The 10,467-nt window shown below is 38.6% G+C and overlaps 1 long non-coding RNA gene across 4 annotated transcripts; it reads left to right on the top strand.

The window, feature by feature from the left end:
* The first annotated feature begins 5,460 nt into the window (after window positions 1-5,460).
* LOC123976916 lies at window positions 5,461-8,529 on the top strand. 4 transcript variants are annotated; one of them, XR_006826455.1, is made up of 5 exons: window positions 5,461-5,586; window positions 5,682-5,832; window positions 6,686-6,778; window positions 7,481-7,764; window positions 8,146-8,529. It is a non-coding gene; the product is annotated as an uncharacterized LOC123976916 (long non-coding RNA). The 4 variants fall into 4 exon arrangements; XR_006826457.1 differs by lacking the exon at window positions 6,686-6,778 and having other exon boundaries at window positions 7,496-7,764; XR_006826458.1 differs by lacking the exon at window positions 6,686-6,778.
* The last annotated feature ends 1,938 nt before the right edge of the window (window positions 8,530-10,467 follow it).

Below are 10,467 nucleotides of genomic sequence, written 5' to 3'. Positions count from 1 at the left end.
CAGATGTCACATTAAGTGAAAAACTTGGAAAATAAAGTCTGAGTACAGTGTTTAAAATGTACAGAGGAGATGAAAGAAAATTTGGAGACAAGAAGTTGAAGTATAACTTTCAACTGAGGCAAGAAATGGACATAAAGTTGTTGGAGATCTGATTATTGCAAGTGTAAGGAGTATAAAAACTCTAACGGCAATGGTAGAGAGACTAGTGAAAATATTCCCATTTTGCCTCTTTAGCAGTTAATAAGATTTGATGGGTCCCTGTTGCCTTCCTTCTCCTTTAACTGTTGTACTGCCAAATTCCACCTTTGAATATATTTAATGTAAAAACCAAATCAATATTAGGTGATTAATTCAAACCTTAAAAGCCAGCTTTTATGACTGTCATTAGTTTCATTAAAAACCATAACTTATGAGTAACTCTGCCCTCTCCTCAAGATGTAATTTCTTGTCATTATTGGATTGTGAAACCTCTGCAGTTCCACAGGCGCTCATGTACCATAATAAAGTGTAAAATTAGAACATTAAATAAGTTGTGGGTCATAAGATCAGACTCATTAAGATGCCTCAATTCTGAGTTACGAGAGGTCAGACATTTTGATCTTAAAGTTGATCTTCAAGTTACACTGTTACACAAGCTAGAGCTGCTGTAGAGGCAAAAATAAACATGTTTTCTGACTTTATGTAAAGCTCAGTAGGCCGATGCAAGGAATACATTTGGCCAAGTAACGAACAAAAAGGCAAGAAATATGTTAAACTGAACTCCAGCATCTGATACCATAAAAGTAAAATGCAATCGCTTGTTACCTTAAGGTGGTGACACACATTACGCTTGGGGAGCTGATTGTACTGTTAATATGATTTGGGCATGATGACCGATCACATCAAGTTGCTTCATGTCTGTTCCAAGTCAACCATTTGACTTCTGGTCCAATCACCACCCGTCATTCTCATTAAGATCATTTAAAACATGTTTATAATAACTTGAATCTGGATCTCAACAATGAGCAAAATGGATAACAAAAACAGAAACCTGGCAGAAAACTGTGAGCAAATGGCAAACTAGTGTGATGTCCTGTTAGGGAGAGACTAACTACAATAGTATAATCCATTTCATCAAGTTTTAGTGCCGAACCGCATTTCAGAGGAAGTTTATCCTACTCTGATGGGGTTCACTCAACTCTCTCAGTACATTTTGTAGTCCTTGTTGCCTGAAATGTCCTAATTTCTTTCCATTTATGCACGAATATCTGTATGAAGTATGAATACATGTTCTCACAGGTTTTCAGCTGTTGTCTATTGAAGCCACTGCAATCATAGCCTACCTGTGTGTTGCCTCTACTCACTTGAATAATCTGTCCTCATTTTGTGGTTTTGTGCATTCTGTCAATTCAGGTATATTCCCACTTTTAGGATGTACCAGTTTGATACAGTCTTGGCACTGATTCTGATATTATTCACTTTTCAGTCACACAAGCAAACACGGAGGGCTACTGAGTCAGTTTTCAGTGCCACAGTGACCCCTGTCTTCATGTTGCCATACAAAAATATTATTCCAATGAGCTCCATGCAGTGAGGTTTAGAGACATAAAATTTGTGAGAAAAACCTTTACACTGTACTGGGATAGGGCCACCAAGGTGCGCCAGAATCAGTCTCTTGAGAGATGAAGTTGAACAGGTGCATCCCTGCTTTAGCTGTCCTCCCAAGTCAGAATTATCGATAGCGGCCTTTAAATATCCATAAAGTTATCTTGTAGATATCCTGTTGAGCTTTCAACATGATGGATGCCAGACTGATAATTAATTTAGATGCTTTTGCTTTGACATTTAGAGTAGTTTCCCTTTCTGCTAAAAGGTTTACCACTTAGCCAGCTTTCATAAATAATTCTCTGATGGTGTGGTACTCTGCCCACAAAGGTTTAAGCAATCTACCCCAAGAGAAGCTCTGTACAGAAGCCCAGAAAAGACATAATTTATGTGTGTATATATGTATGTATGTATGTGTGTATATATATATATATATTTTTTTTTTTTGGTGCCCAAAATCAGGTGTCTTTTTTTCTATTGAACAGAAAAATGAATGTGATCATGAGAAGAAGTTGAAAGATGTATTCTGCATTCAGGACATGTAGTGGCTTATGTTGAGATCACAATCATCCTGTGCACAAAGCAACTTTCTCCTGAATCACAAAGAAACAAACCTTCTGTAATTTTTTTTCTTTTCTTTTCTCTGCCCAAATTCTCTTCAACACATACTGTATACTGGATGTGACAATTGCTATATTTATCTCAGTAAACCATTGTAAAATATGATTGTCAGTTTTGTCACATACTCTGAGACCACTGTGGCTCCATCTGCCAAAGACAATGTGTGCCACTAAAACAGATGACAGGTACTGTGCTGCACTTTTTTTCTGCGAGAGTATCAATGATGTTCATACATCACTCCTGGTGAATATATATTTATGTATTCTTTGGATATGGTTTGGTGCCATAGCAAAAAGTGAAAAACAAAGAAAACATCCTACTCTTTGTTTCTATCGCTGGTAGACAAAGTGGAGTGGAAATCAGGCCAAGGTAGAGGCAGAGAGACTCAGTGAGATGGATCGACAGAACGAAGGGAGAAAAAGAAATAAGGAGACCTAGATAGACACGGTGAGTTAGGGGGACGTGAGAAAAGAGATTTTTGATTGTGACTGTGAAATGGCTGATTGACAGGTAGGCTGAAGAGAGGAAAAGAGGACAACAGAAAGAAAAAGGAAATGGCTGATGGATTAAGACATGTAGTTTCTCCTCATCACGTTTTCCACTTTTGCTATTATTTATCCTTACCACTTGCCTCACCCTTTCTTCTATTTGTCTTGCATTATTTCATTTCTTTCCACTTTACTATTAATGAGATGTCATTGTCATGTTTGACTTTAAAACTGACAACTGTTTGTGTCCTTTCTGAAGTGATGTCACGATATCATTGATTCTGCAGCCTGGGGATGGTAGATAACACGGTCTTCTAATTAATTTCTCATTTTCCTAATTATTTTTTTCTTGGTGAGCTGTCTCAACATTGAAGTGACCAAATCAGGAACCCTTCGTCTGAAATGACAGTTTTCTGAGTAGAGCTGATGATGATGCTGATTGATTGTAGGGATGTCATGAGCACCGATACTTCGGTACCAAGTCGATACCAAAATTCCCTACTGTTCAGTCTGTCATCAAAACATAATGTGCGCATTTCAAATAAATATTTCTGGACTAATGGTCTGTCACCCTGGCTGTTCTTTAATTTTGAAAAAGGAACAAGCAGCATTGCTCCAATTATTTACAGCAATTAAATTTTTATTTTATATTTCCCACCTGAAAAAGATGACTATGAAAGCTTCTTGGTTAAAATGGAAAAGAAGAGCTTGTTCTGACTCAAAATCTTTGATCAATCGGAGCAAGACTTCACTTCCCAAGAGCAAGTGACAGTAGAGCAGCGACATATCGACACCAGAACACAATACACATGACGAGGGAATGAAAGTACCCCACATTCTGTCAGCTGTCTGGTGATAAGCAGAGGAGATCATAAATCAAGCACTGAACCACAGATGTACGTGGTCAAATAAAAGGTGTTGTCATTCGGCAAAGGGTGAGTTTTCTCATGGTGCCTGGAGGGGCAGAGATGGCAGAGCTAAGAAAAGATTAGAGTTAAATAAAAATTGACATTTCTCATGCACTCACACAGAAATAATTAAGTATTGTGTGGGTGAAGAAAACATTCTCCAACGTTATATTTCTTAGTGAAAATGTAAAGCAGCATGTAAAATATGTTGGCAATGACAATACAAGTTAGAGTGATGTATACTTTAAATTGTGGTACCGTATTTGTTAACATGTCCATGTGGAAAAGCATATATAAGAAAAACATCAAGAGAACTAAAACAAAGCATAGCACAACACAAAAGTACTGAGATGTAGTAAGATGTAAAAAAACAAAACCATATCTGTCCTGTGGTGGCACGTTTAATGGCAGTCAACCATCCATTTCCTTCCCTTAGATATGTAGGAATTGAGAAGGTATGTTTGTCAAATAGAAATGGAGATCTAAAGAGTGAGTAGAGAAGATGTTGCTTAAAATGGGAGCATTCTGGATTCCTAAATTGAGTCAGATAGGGTTAAATGACTAGGCTTGAAGCAATTTTAAAAACATTATTTGTTCCAAACAAAGAGCTAAATCCATGAGAATAACTGGAATTGTAGTGTGGGGGATGACTTTGCAATAAGTTAAAAAAAAAAAAAGAGAAAATTTATGAGTATTGGCTAATGTATTTTAACTGACTTAACATCCTAAAGTTATTTTAGTTCCAGTCAGATGAACATCTGGTATTTCATGCACTTGAACACCTCGATTGCACAAATCAAATAATTTATCCCCATGTCCCTGGATTACTGCGTCCATCCAGTAAATTACTTTATCTCCTTCTAGTTTCTAATTTTTAATGGGCATGACCCAAGCTAAATGGCTGACCTATCCTGATAATACTAATGATGGCTGGAGAGTGCTTTAGTCAGTGCAGCCTCTTCCTGACTCTATTAACACTTTAACATTGTGAACCAGGCGTAGGAAGGTTTTCATTTCATGAATGTTACAATGGCTGATTTCATTGATTCAGTCCTACTTTCTGGTACAGTAGTTCTAAGCTTCAGTGATTTAATGATTGGTTCAAATGACAATCTGCAGACTCTTGATATTGAGGGAGATCACTCGACCCGCTCAACCCAAGTTACTGTTATGACCTGGCTCAGATGGCCACAACCAAAGGGACACACACCATGGCAGCCGTCTATAAAATATGTTCATTTAAACCAAAAGTCAAATTAATTGTGCTAAGTTAAAAGTGTTAAATTATGGAGTATGAGTATCATTGGTTTCAGGAGTGTCAGGGCAGGATGTAAATGCTCCATACTTGTATAGCGCCTTTCTAGTCTTTTCGACCACTCAAAGCGCTTTTACACTACATCTGCATTCACCAGTCATACACATTCATACACTGAGCCTAAGTGCTCAAACGGAAACTAACATTCACACACTGGCGGAATAGCCGCCAGGGGCAAATCGGGGTTCAGTATCTTGCCCAAGGACACTTCGACACGCAACCAGGGGAGCCAGGGATCGAACCGCCGACCTTCCGATTAACAGCCAACCCGCTCTACCTCCTGAGCCGCCCCAGGATGATTAATGCATGGACGGAAACAAAGTAAATACAACTAAAGCGACATTTCCAAATACCAAACCAAAGGTCCCTGTGGAGATAAATAGGGGAATCCGTTAGCAGGGAGGTCTGTAACCTCAACCCAGCAGCAGTCCCCTAAAGAATGGGAACCAGGAGTTACAAATACTCTACAGGGCAATGGGCCCAGGTGCCCATAATTACTGCAATCAGTCTCAGCTTCTCACCTGCAAGGGAAAAAGAGATGGTCATACCCACCCATACAGGGTGTCACAATACAGTATATAATGTACTGGCAAACAGGGGTTCAGGGGGCAGAGTGAGAATAAAAGAGGCGCCATTCTGCCTATTATCAGTTATTTTTTAGTTATTTAAGGTACAATTGTTGCTTTAATGGATAATAATTAGGCTATCAGTGATTGCTGTTTTTGTGTTTGAAAGCTTTCAGAGTTTTTGTGTGTGTCACTTTAGATCATGCTGCTCCCAGTCAGTCCAGCAGTACCTCTCAGTGTGGTCTGTTCCAGTCACCTTTGCCTGATGTCCACACCCACCTACATACCTGCTCTTCATTCAAACATTAGTCCAGTATATATATCCAGTCTCCTCCAAAAGTATTGGAACGGTAAGGCAAATTCCTTTGTTTTTGTTGTTCACTGAAGACATTGGGTTTAAGATCAAAAGATGAGTATGAGACAAGAGTTCAGAATTTCAGCTTTCATTTCGTGGTATTGACATCTAGATGTGTTAAACAACTCAGGACATACCACCCTTTGTTCGAACCCACCCATTTTTTTTTGTTTGTTTTTTGTTGCACTAGCTCTTTCACTAGTGCCTTGCGCAATCATTTGCCCGTAGCGGTCCATTTTCTGTTCATGTTTTCCTGTTTTTAGTTTATGCTTTATTCCCTGTCTGGATTTGTTTGCTTTCTAGATTGCCTGCACGTTGTCAACCCCTGCCTTAACTCTATTAACTTATTTTAACCTCACCCTGTTCTGTCTCTGAGTCTCACTGTTAAGTCCAAACATTTACCAAATATATGTATGTGGAGCAGCAAATAAAGGCAAAGATCAGCCAGGTTTTGGGCTCTCAGCTCCATGCACATTGATTTATTTGAGGATTTTTTTTTTTTGGGCCAAAATGTTTTTATTACATATCAACTAAAAGAAGCCACATTTTCAAAACACAGATGGTATCAAAAACTGTGTGTGTGTTGCTGGACTGATTTTCCTTTATAAATCAACTAATCAGTCCTATTAAATCAGACATCAGGAATAGACTATAAGAAGTTTCACAACAGTAGTTTTGTTTTTATTCTAACATGGACAATAAACCATAGACAGCAGTTTAAAAGCCAGAATTCTCAGCACTCAACAAGTCATTTGTATTGAGCAATAAACCTATCAGGCTTCTGCAGATATAATATTATGGTCATTGTGAGCTATGGTGCAATAAAGTCCTTGCTTTTGCCCCTTTAGCTGGGCAGACCAAATAATAATCCCCCCGACTGACCAGAGGAGGGCAGCCTGGTTAGAGTTCACGCTTCCCATCAGTTCCTCATTGGCCTTCAGGTGACCCCACAGAGCTGCAGGCAGAGATGCAAAATGAAAAAGCATCTAGTGACATACTCATCATTTATCACACATATACACTAGGACTGTACACGAATGTACTGTATGTAATCAAAACCTTGTATGTGACTGACAAACCTAGAATTTAAATCCTCTTAGGGAACACTTCTACATGCACACTCACATGAATAATAGCTTTCTATGCGTCATACTTATCTTCATCATACATACACACCTACCCGACAGGTATGACTGAAAATCTCATTGTACTAAGGCCAATTTGATCCTTGACCCCTCGCTCCTGTGAAAGCTATGAGCTGATTTAACATTGATTGAAGTATCGTGCAGCTGATGGGGTGCGGTGGCCTGAGATGTACTACAAATGTACCATGAATGATCCATCTCTAATTACAATAATCTGTGAGAAACTAACGCATGCTCTTTGTGTGTGTATATATACTGTTTGTTTATTGTATATTTATCTACTGTTTTGATTCCTGATTTTGCATTCTGTTTTCCTGCAAACATTTTTCTTTGCCTAAAGTGTGTTTACTGTTGCTCATCTTCCTCACTCAGATCAGGAACCAATAAGTTTAATTACCTAACCTAAAAACTAATATCTCAGCTAAGGGCACAAGATGAAGTATGAATTATTAAGTGTATCTTATTACTATAAAGCATGTTCCAGCACGTGCACTTCAGTGTTTCCCCCACTAGAGAGTGCCAGATGCAGTGATTTTTCCCAGTCAGAGGAGGAGGGAGAGGAATCTTTTCATGTGCCGCCTTTCTGACTACCTGCCTGAGTGACTTACTCACTGCTTCAGCCTGACCTAATAAATCACATTACCGGGGCCAGCAGTGTAATTACTGGCCATCTGTCGGGCCTCTTTTTTTAACTCTGGGCTGGAGTGTGTGGACTGGACTGGACAAGAGTCAGCAGAGTGGAATGGACAGAAATCCAATGGAGTGGACTGAGCTGGATTCAGGTGAGTTACAATGAAGAGAGAATGAGATCAGATCAGCACTACAGCAGCTCCACAACCAAGATGACAACTCTACTGTACTGTCAGAGGCTGTTAGGTTTAATTTGTGTGTGTGGGGGGGGGGGGGAATAGACCTGCAGTATTATATTTCACTTGCTATAGAAAACTTTTTACAGTACAACACACAGTATTTGTGAAGTTTTGACAGCTTGGTTGAAACTCATATATTTTATTTTTCAATCTTGCATCATATTAGTTTGGTAGTTGTAATAACTCTGAGTCGCACACCAACAGAGAGAACGGTATTAATTAAGACAGGCAGAAAAAGTCTGAAAGGTTAAAATAAATATCTGTTTATAACAACTTCGGTTATATTTTCTATAGCAACCTGGCCAGGATATACCCCACTTTTCGCCCGATGTCAGCTGGGATTGGCTCCTAACCCCCCCCACCCGACCCTGTACACAGGATAAGCGGTGACAATGGATGGATGGATGGCCATTTCTTTTCTCTAAATAAAATGTCAGGATATTTTTTTAAATTCATGATCGTGTGACTGCTTGCATTTGTTGCCCCATTGGAACTATTTTTAGCAATGCAGTTGTCATGAACCATTGTTTTCCTTGGCTGAAAATTACTTTTCTGCTTTGGCTGCACTAATTTTATCAACTAGTTGACTAATCAGTACTCCTGCCTAAGTGTCAGCGGACAGGTTTAGGTAAACTGGTACATAGATACATTTCTCTGTTAAAGATGGTATTGATGGTTATTTCCCCTACAAAGAAATTCAAAGAACAACAGATGACACCTTGAGTTACCTTGTAGAACCTGTGAATCACTGCATTAATATGATAAAATCACAACCGTCTGAAACTAATGCTTCAAATTTATTTATTTTAATATGGAAACTACAGCGCTATATATATATATATATATATATATATATATTCAGAAACTGATTTTGGTGAAAATGTATGATGAATTTGTACGATTCTTAGTTTGAAAATCTAAGAAAACATGTTTCATGTGTTACTTTAAATTACAACATGTCCTAATACCTAAACGACAAAATAGGTCGATTGTCAAGTGTCCAAACAAAATTTTTTACTCTTCTCCAGAACGTCTCGTACAACTGTTGGGAAGTACCAGTCCAGCGACAGGCGTACCGAACCTTAAGTAGGCTTACATTATGTAAATCACATGACAAAAGTGACCTTAAACATGGTTAACGTTGTGAAACAGTTGTAGTTTGGTTAGGTTTAGGAAAAGATTGTAGTTTGGGTTAAAATGTATGTTACATAAGTCATGTGACATAACATTATTTAACTTCAGACTTTAAATAAGTCAGTGTGAAAGTCCTGTATTTTTCCCATCCTTCCATCCATCCAAGTGAGGTTGTGGCTTAACAATAAATACAAATATGGGTAATAATCTGGTGCATAATTGACAGGCTATCCCTTTATGATGAAGAGCTATTGTAATTTTACAATTCATTTTTATTCATAACTGATGTTTGAAATATCCAACAGTTCTATATGGTTCAAACCGCAAAGTCAAACTGAGATCAGGACTTCAAGGATCTTGACATGAGAAGGACAATAAACCTTTAATCTGATCTCTCAGTGTGGTAATAAAGTCTGAGCTGGCTGCCTAATATTGGCATCTACAGGAGGGTAAGATAGATACAGTGTGTGTGTGTGTAGGAAACCCATGATTGTCTGACGTCTGTGTGCATGTTTGTATAAATGTGTGCTTGGATGCAGATATATGTGTGTGTGTGTGTGTGTGTCTAGGTGAATTCTTGGTTGATGACAGGCAGCAGGAGATCCAGCACCCCCTCTGAGCCCGACTCCATCAGGGAGAGAAGAGGAGACGAGCAACAATGAGGAAGACGGTGCGGGGTGAAAATGTAACTGTGTGACACCCTTCACATTGACACATGATTTAATGTCGGGGAAAAACCTTCTTTTGGGTTAAAATAACTACTTGGTTAAGGTTAGGGAATAATAGTTGTCATGGTAAAATCTTGACTGTCAGTGAGGGAAAAAAATGGGGTAAACTGCTTTCTCCCTTGTCAAAGTCTTGACCTCCTCTCTCTGCTGACAATAACATGATACTGCTTCCTTTGTACCTGACTGACAAGAGTCATACTTCCACCAGTCCCCAGATGTCTTTGTTACGAGAACAAGAGTCACACAAGCAGTCAGACGATCACACAGGTTACAAACTTTATTAAGAGGTAAAACCAAAAGTGGGTGTAGGTCAAAGTTGAACATGGTGGTCAGAGTAGATAGATGAGTTAAAGAAGCATGTGACTTTGACAAGGGAGGCCACTGTTCAGTTCACATTTCCATTTCAAATGATGTGTCATTTTTCTTGGAGGACAGAAGGAAAGGAAAAAAACAATAAAAAAGAAAGAAAATTGGAGATGAAGATGGGAAACAAATACTGAAAGATCTGTTTGTCTTTGGAAATAAATGCAATCCAATTTGATGCATGTAATAATGCCACAGTGGGAACAATAATCACACACACAGTCACAATGCGTTGAGATGAACTGAGGCTTTATAGTTCCATTTGTAAAAAACTTTTTCTACTTACCTGGTGTTCTTAGTATAAACTGTCATGCATAAACACTGACTTTTGGAAGACTTTTCTTCACACAAAAGATGCCACCTCCAAACATTTTTTGACAGATAATGGTTT

This window comes from Micropterus dolomieu, linkage group LG09 (assembly GCF_021292245.1).
Source record: "Micropterus dolomieu isolate WLL.071019.BEF.003 ecotype Adirondacks linkage group LG09, ASM2129224v1, whole genome shotgun sequence".
Taxonomy (NCBI): domain Eukaryota; kingdom Metazoa; phylum Chordata; class Actinopteri; order Centrarchiformes; family Centrarchidae; genus Micropterus; species Micropterus dolomieu.
The sequence above is the reverse complement of the archived record's forward strand: the minus strand, read 5'-3'. Positions and strand labels throughout refer to the sequence as shown.